The sequence below is a fragment of the Berghia stephanieae genome, chromosome 3 (genome assembly GCF_034508935.2).
Source record: "Berghia stephanieae isolate SIO BIC M18660-M18661 chromosome 3, UCSD_Bste_1.3, whole genome shotgun sequence".
Lineage (NCBI taxonomy): Eukaryota > Metazoa > Mollusca > Gastropoda > Nudibranchia > Aeolidiidae > Berghia > Berghia stephanieae.
In genome coordinates this window covers 99,461,456-99,466,198 of record NC_088362.1, presented here as the reverse complement: position 1 = coordinate 99,466,198, position 4,743 = coordinate 99,461,456, and the positions used below count along the sequence as shown (strand labels likewise).

At 35.7% G+C, this 4,743-nt stretch overlaps 1 long non-coding RNA gene across 1 annotated transcript in view; it reads right to left on the bottom strand.

Moving 5' to 3' along the window:
• Nucleotides 1-2,705: 2,705 nt before the first annotated feature.
• Nucleotides 2,706-4,743, bottom strand: part of LOC144969715 (uncharacterized) — a 60,299-nt gene continuing 58,261 nt past the window's right edge. Inside the window, exon 2 of the long non-coding RNA XR_013644807.1 lies at nt 2,706-3,028. This is a non-coding gene — a long non-coding RNA (uncharacterized LOC144969715). The remainder of the gene's footprint in view (nt 3,029-4,743) is intronic.

The window sequence follows — 4,743 nt, the reverse complement described above, 5'->3', positions numbered from 1 at the left end:
TCATACAAACCTTTTCAAATTTTATATTTGCCCATTATTAGGTCTCAAACCTGATAAGTCAAAGAAGTATCAGGTTTGATAATTTATTTTCACGTCTAAGATTGATATTTAAATTAAACGTTTTCTTGCCAAAATGAAAAAAAATGTGCTTTGTTAGAGCTCGACATTGGTGATAGATAGTTCGAAGATGACGTCACTCAGGTCTTTGTTATTGTGTTTTGCCATCCGCGTTCATGAGTAATGCTCACTGAACTGGATTACCCCGACTATAAACGTTCATGGATACACACAGTTTTGTCTGTTGGTCCGTTATACTTCCGGATGGCAATGTTATGAGCTTCTTAGCTCTCCCTCAAAAAAAAAAAAACAACAAAAAACAAAAAAAAAAAAAAACAAAACAAAACAAAAAAAAAAAAAAAATAAACGAAGAACAATACGAATAAAACACAAAATATCACAAAAAGTGGCCATATAGAGGACTAAACTGAGATACAACATAACAGTGTGCCCATATATGAGTAACTCGAAGACTGGTTGCTCCCGGTGCAGGACTATGTGCTGGAATATGGAATAAAACTTTGTTGACGACTTAATGTTTATCGTCTTCACTGATTCTGTGGTGTCATGGTAGCACGTCTGACCGATAATCAGGAAGTCTGAGGTTCGATCCCCAGTCAAAGTGGTTTATTTTTTGGGATTTTCTTTTCTTGTATTTTTATTTTTGCTCTGTCTGGCACTTTCATACACACCTTATCAAATCTTTATCTTACACCAGTGACTTCTCCCAAATTTGTTGCTTTAATGATAATAGATCTATGATTACGTTGAGAATGGTCAGAAGTTATGAACTGAGAAAATTGGTTCTCTATTCAAAGAAAAATAATGACTGTTGGAGCCGTTGGGAAACTCTTTCAATAATGATAATATCTATTGAGACACTACGACCTAAAAATTTAAAATTCAATTAAAAGTGTCGAAATCTAGGGAAGGATTTCATAGTAGAGACGAGGTCTGTGTGCTAGATTAATTATAGGCATTTAAGCTTTAGCAATCCCACAACACAGACTCACAGAAACAGCTTCCGTTTCCTTGCCAGCATCTTGTAGCCGCCATCTCAAAGACAGCCATTTATTGCGCATGTCTAGAATTTACATCTGGGTTTTGTCATTTGAAGAGACGAGGCGACAGGCACGGCGCCACCTCACTGGAAATGTACAGGATTGTGTTTGGCTTGGTGGCGTACACGCCACATAAACACGGATTAATTCGACGGCACACGTACTCATCAAGTGGAGATAATGGAGAGGGGAAACAAATTAAATATATCTATAGTAAAAATACTGGTGGTAATGTTGGTTTTCAAGCGGTGTTAAGAGCAGCTGTGATGATAAAGTTGTTTTGGTTTCATTGTTGCTGTTTTTGTTGTTGTTGATTGTTGTTGTTGTTGTTGTTGTTGTTGATGATCGTGATGATGATGATGATGATGATGATGATGATGATGATGATGATGATAATGATGATATTGATGATGTTGATGATGATGATGATGAGGATGATGATAATGATGATGATGATGATGATGATGATGATGAGGATGATGATGATGATGATGATGATGATGATGATGATGATGATGATGATTATGATGATGATGATGGTGATGTTATTGATGACCTTATATTTTGGTTGGTCTTATCTTTATTTTCCTTGTATATTACTGTTTTGATGTTTCTATATTTATAATATCTTTGAAATATGTTTTGGTTGATTTTATTTTCGGTGTCAAGTATTGCATGTGGGGTTAGAAATGTCCATTGCGACCAAAGTAACCCCGGATGGGGGGTGTGGGGTGGGGGGGGGGGGCGGGGGCGGGGGTTGTTAATCTAGGAATATAACATAACATACATTAAAATTGTCCAGTTAAAGTTAAATGGAAAAAAAAGTAGTTTTATCAGTAAATAGCATAACGTTGATTTTCTTAAGGATTGTAATGGTGATAAAAGTGTGGTTTTGTCTGAATCATAATATTTGATTGTATTTGTCTGAATGTAGTTTTGTTTGTATTTCATTCATTAATTATATTAATACAAAGAATGTAAAACATAGACCCAGTTACAAACGCCATACAAAACAATTAGGAAACGGTTTATGATTTCAGAGTGTTAGTTATAGTAATATGCTGCTATAATGATTACTTGTGATTGTTCTCCGTCATAGGGAATACATTATTATTACACGAGTCTTTATAACATGTTATGAAACATTTTTTAATCGCGTTCTCTCTCTCTCTCTCTCTCTCTCTCTCTCTCTCTCATGTACTCTCACACTTTGTCATTCACTCATTCACTCAGTCTCTTTCTATCTCTGTCATTCACTCATTCACTCACTCAGTCAGTCTCTCTCTCTCTCTCTCTCTATCTATCTTTCTCTCTCTAACATCCTCTCTTTCTCTCTCACTTTATTTCTCTCTCTTCCCCCCCCCCCCTCTCTCTCTCTCTGACCCTCACAGACGCCCACAATTACTATTTTCCTTGTTTCCCAATTCTCTCTCTCTCTCTCTCTCTCTCACTCTCCCTCCCCCACCCCTTCTCTCTCTCTCTCCTTCTCCGTGATAAAAGATTGTATATTAAAGCACAAACTTTTTTATCTAATTTTACATTTTATTCCATAGTTAAATTAACGAAAAGTTTCTATGCAACATTAAAGCCGAGGATTTTATTAAAACGCTGCATTGCCACATCACCCTACCCTCTTAAAAATAAATTCATTTATACTCATCCAAGGGGGAAACCTCTTTATTTTTCGAAAATAGAAATCTAGATAACCCAGGTGCCAGCCATTATGCAGCGCTGCAAAATTAGTAATAGGGCTTTTATTGTGTTCAAGAATAAAGAACAATTTCGACAGCAAGACTTAAACCCATGTCCTCCGAATGCACATGCAATGTCTTATACACTCGGCAACTTTATCCTTCTGACAGCAAAACTTGAGATGTTTGAGTCTGTGTTTTTCCATTGCTTCATCAGACCTGTCAATAAAAAAATATGTTAAAATGTTTGTCATAAGGAAAAACAAAAGCAAACGAACAACAAACAAAAAACAAAAAACAAAACAAAAAAAAAAACAACAACAAAAAACCCCCCAAAAAACAACAAAACAAAAAAACAACAAACAAACAACAACAAGCAAACGATGTTCTCTATTTGTATGTTCGTAAATTAGCAATTTGCCTTCACAGGATCAAGTCACACATAAAGTTCTGAATACCTGCATTTCATTGACTTAAAAAATAAAAACCTTCCATAAATACTTGAAGTCAATAATAATGAGTAATTTTACGACTTTTTCGTAGGTCTGTTTTATCGTAGGCAGTCACGTGAACATTATAATTAGGCCACGCCCCAATTGCTTACAATTCCCCATGGTCATCATCACCCACACTGTCATACTGTGATAAAACAGCAGTTTTGTTTTTTCATTTTCGTCCGAAAACATTTATTTTACAAATAATAATATGTCGGTAAATGATTCAAATTGTTTTTTTTTTTTAAAGTCTTAAACCCGTGACTTCAAATAAGTTATATTGAAATTTTTCTCAATAGTTTGACTTTATGACTTTCAGTCAGGTTTATTGTAATGGCTCGATAATATTTGAAATAAAAGTAGTTTTGGCCAATATGAAAGAAATGTATTTTGGTGGCGCTCCGACTTTAGCAGCCACCCACACACGACGCCGCTGATAATTTCTTCTAGTTCCTTCCACGCGCCAATTCAGGGGGGCGAAGACAGATGGACTGACAGATCAAGATTAAAGGGTCTTTGAATCAAAATAGACTGATCTAAGGGGTCAGAACGGTGATGGGTCTTGATCCTGTCTCCCCACTTAGTCCCGTGTTATTTCTAGTGGTGGTCTGAAATTCCTGGGGCATTTTGGAGTGCTTTTGGATCGAGAGGTGATGAAAATGGAAAGGGGGGAGGAGAAAGAGAAAAGAGTAATAAACGGAGATTAATATATATATATATATATATATATATATATATATATATATATATATATATATATATATATATATATATAATGATATATATATATATATATATATATATATATATATATATATATATAGAGAGAGAGAGAGAGAGAGAGAGAGAGAGCGAGAGAGAGAGAGAGACAGAGAGAGAGAGAGAGGGAGATAGAGAGAGAGAAAGAAAGAGAGAGAGAAAAAAAAACAAGAGAGAGAGAGAGAGAGAGAGAGAGAGAGAGAGAGAGAGAGAGAGGGGTAGAGAGATAGAGATAGAAAAAGAGAGAGAAAGGCAAATCAAAATGAAAATCCAATAGAGTCTGTAGATGAGGTAAATAGAAGAGACCTCTTACGGTAGATGGATGAATGTCATTTAGAGAGGAGATAGGTAGTAAGTAGGGGTCAGAGTCAGCAATTAACGGGTGATGAATGACTGGCCAATGGCCAGCTCTGTGTACTGTCGTATTATCAACAAAAGGAGACATTTTTAAAATTTGGGCCAGAAATCTCGTTCTTCAAATTATCGATTGATCAAAAAGACCCTCGTTTTGTCAAAAACTCTCAAATTAAATATGAGACTTCCAGAACTCCCAGATTTGGGGTTTTTGGGGTTTTTGACATGCTGGGGGCTATATGTTTATCGATTGATATTTGAAGGACGAGTTTGTTTTTTCAGAGTATGGCAATGTAGTTGGTACATTTAAACAGACCAATGGACAGA